This window comes from Pinus tabuliformis, chromosome 4_2, assembly GCF_031772625.1.
Source record: "Pinus tabuliformis cultivar Carrire ecotype Pingquan chromosome 4_2, CPIR1, whole genome shotgun sequence".
NCBI lineage: Eukaryota > Viridiplantae > Streptophyta > Pinopsida > Pinales > Pinaceae > Pinus > Pinus tabuliformis.
In genome coordinates this window covers 203,982,242-203,986,286 of record NC_142304.1, presented here as the reverse complement: position 1 = coordinate 203,986,286, position 4,045 = coordinate 203,982,242, and positions in this window count along the sequence as shown.

Sequence of the window (4,045 nt, the reverse complement as noted above, 5' to 3'; positions counted from 1 at the left end):
ATAATGAGTTGTTAACTAGGCAATCCCTTCTATGGATATAAGCGATCTCTCTAGTCCAATGTGTGGGTCTAGTAACAACCGTGACAAAATAAGAAAACTTCCCTAACCCAGATCATAATGACAAGTGAGAAAGGGAGATGGCCTACCTATCTCCTATGTGCTCGACCTTTGATGATGATCTTGATCCCTTAGATCCCAGGCTCGCTCCTCGCTATTCCTTGTGTCCGAATACCTGCAAGAAAGATCAAAATACAACAACAAGAGAGATCATAACATATGCATTCCAATGTAAGTTATACAACATATCAAGGAGTATCGTACTAAGAAAACTATCATAGACAACCTTATGGGAAGTAAAACATGTTTTGTATTAATGATTAAATCAAAGAGGGAAGCATACAACCGATACCTTGATGTTGAAGGCCTCCTTTAGGATGGTTCCAAGTCCAAGCCAAACTTAACAAGCTCTCCTTTCCTCTCTCACCAAAATGGCAACATCTAAGCACAATCGAGCATAAGAATGGCAACCAGTGATGACCAACCATTTGGGGATGGAGCGGATTTTATTTATAGGAAGGGAGAGGGATTTAGGGATCCACAAAAGAGGGAGGAAGGTCAACATATAGAGGGGAGTTCCATTAAAGGTAGGATCAAGAGCTCCAATTGGGAGAGCTCGACCATATCTCTACCCAACAAACATCCATCTTGTTGTTCTCAAAGTTTCTAGCATGCGAAGCTTCTCCTCCATTTTGGGAAAACTTGCCAGAAGAGGTTCAACATGGGATTTCATATCAAAACCCATGCTGGCAGTGCTAGGTCAAATAACTGCAACCTTCCATTAGCATGGGAAAGCAGTGGCTCAAAGAGTGCTCATCCTGAAATTTAGGGTTTCAGTCAACCTTTTCTAGAATTGACTCACGATAGTTTTTCTTCCATTCTTCAGGGATGTTTTAATATGTGTTTCATGATGAGCACAATTCAAATTTGTTAAAATTTTTGCACTTCAGGATGTGGAACAAAATACTGTGTAACAGATCCCCCTAAAGCATGAAGGCAAAACATGGAGTGATGGGTGAAATGCTTTAAAAGTCAAGGTATGGATCAGAAAAACACTATCAGGAGACCTGCAAATCAAGCATGTACATATACATATCTGATATCTTTGATATAAACATGCCTAGTGACACATCTCTGGATAGGAATCCAATAATACATGAATCCACGACATGGACGTAGCCATCTGAATAGAAGGGATCATGTGCATGGATCCACGACATGAACGCAACCATCCAAATAAAAAGGATTCATATATATGGACCCATGGTATGTTCGAAGCCATCCGTATAGAGCAAAATATGTGTACAATCATGAATAAATCATAACTCTATGCAACCTATATTTTATCAAATGGAATACAGGGTTTTGAGCTTCGTCCTGATCTGATCAATGTGTGAATTCTAACATGTGAATATATGTGTCGAATTCGAGCATGATAGAAAACCACCATATTACTGGTCAATGATGTAAATCGTTAATAGGCATGAGAGAAACCACCAATAATGCCAATGGTTCTCAAGGTACAACAACATAATCCACAAGTGTGAATAATGAAGCTGAAGTCGAACACCCTCAGAATCATTCGATCAAAGGCCAATGATGTGAACATGTCATCAAATATGATGAACTTGCCATTGAGGCATGTAAGTTCCAAGGTACTGGAAGGGAGTTTCTAGATCATCTTCCTGGATAATGAGCTAAAGTTGACAAGAAGTGATATGTCAAAGGAGGGCCATAATGTATCCAGACAAAAATTTTGGGTCTGGAGATAGATAATAATATCTCCCTACCATGGGTCAACAATATTAATGAGGAAGAGGGTTTTGTTAGTAATTAGCTCGTCAGATGCAGTAGATGTGGTTGCAGAGGGAAGGTCATAAATCAAATCGGCGAAAACCAATGATTTCTGTGATTTAGCTTTAGTAAATTCCAAATCGAATTCTTGTAGGATGACAATCCATTTAGAATACTTACCCCCAACAACTAACAAATTAGAATGTATGTCATGAGGTTGCAGTCAGAAATTACAGTGGTCTTTCGTAATAGAATATAGTGCCAAAAACATTGAACAACGCGAACGACTTCTAAAGCCAATTTTTCTACATGGGCATATCAAGTCTCAATGTCAATAATATTTCGACTCAGTAATAAATCATGTGTTTGTTTCCATCATCATCGCGCTGAACAAGCACCATAGCAATAGTACTATCGGCTGCGGCCAAGTACAAGAAATAATTGCGGTGATAATTTGGGGGATGCAGTAAAGGAGCACTAATGAGGGAATTCTTCAATGCATCGAAGGATTTTTGAGAAACTTCATCCCAAATGAATGGGATCCCTTTCTTTAACAAGTGAGTAAATCCCTTGGCAAGTTCAGCGTAATTTGGGACAAAACAACGAAGGAAATTCGCTTTCCCTTGTAAACTCTGCAACTGATGTAAAGAAGATGGAGGGGGAAAATTCATAATGGCCTCCACCTTAAGGGGATCGATTTGGATGCCTTCCTTGGATACAAAAAACCCTAAGAGATGACCAGATTCGACGCAAAAGACACACTTATGTGGATTCAATCGAATATTGTAGTGTTGACAGTGAAGAAAGATCTCTCGAAGGTGATCAGGATGGTCATAACACTTAGAAATGTGCTGGTAAGTTGCCAAGATATGGTTGAACGATATGCTTAATATCGTGAAAGGCATAATACATTATTCGTTGGAAGGTAGCACCAACATTCTTTAGACCAAAAGGATTTTTTTTTTAAGCAAAGGTTCCCCAAGTACAAACGAAAGCAATTTTGTGTTATTCGATGGGATTAATGTTAATCTGGTTGTATTTAGAAAAACCATCCATAAAGGAAAAAATATCACTCTCAGTACATTCCCAATGATATTATCTATAAAGGGAGTGATATAATTATCTTTAGGACATGCCCGATTGATATCATGACAGTCAACATAAACACGAATAATTCCTTGTTTCTTAGTCACAGGAACAATATTTGAGTCCCAATTTGTCAATGGATTAGGATAAATAAAACCATCTTTAGGAAACTTTTCAACTTCTCCCTTTATGGCAGCTGTCTTTCTAGGTTGCACGAGATGAAAACATTGATGAAGAGGCTTTACATTTAGATAAGTAGGTATCTTGTGCACTACTATACTTGGATCTATGCTAGGCATCTCTTCATATGACCAAGCAAAGACATCACGAAATTCTTTGAAGAGGGTGGTATAAATCTTGATCTCATCCGGAGAACAAGAAAGCCTAATATGGATATTTTCGACAATACCTAGTTTGACAAAGACGTTGATGGGAATTGTAGCTGAAATTTTCCCCATGTTTCCTTCCAACAACACTTCGTGAACCAAAATAGGTGTCTGAAGTGGATGAGTTGGTACATCGGAAACAAGGTGTTGGGATAGGGGCCCTAGGGTCAGTTTTGGGTTGGTTAACCTACTTTTGTAAATTTTTTGTGAAGAATGTAAAGTCTCTGCGAAATGTGGATGCAAAATGTGCAACTAGATAGGAGAAAAAGGGGCTTTAGCCCCTTATTTGGGTAAGTGATAGGTCGGTTTTTGAGACTCACCCATGGTCCACAGACCATGGTATTGTAAGCAAGAATGCTATACATAATTGAGTCATAGCGAGTCTAAGAAGTAGTAGACAAGTAAAGAAATTCAAGATAGAGATTGTTTGGGCAAGTGCTAAGGCAAGAAGGATTTGCTTCCTATACTTAGGTGAAAGGGGAAGGCTCCTGCAGCTAAGTGTGCATGAGGACTTGGTAAGTCCGCAGTTGAGTGCACGAACCCCTGTAACTGAGTGGGCAGAGTAGAAGAAATTTGTAAACTAAATGTTGAGCTTAATAAAGACTATTTTCAGAATAATTATTTAGCTTATGAGTATTATTCTTAATTCTGTTCATGTTATGTTATGTCGCTTAATGATATGTTTTTCGTGGAATAATGTGTAAATACTGCACAAATATATT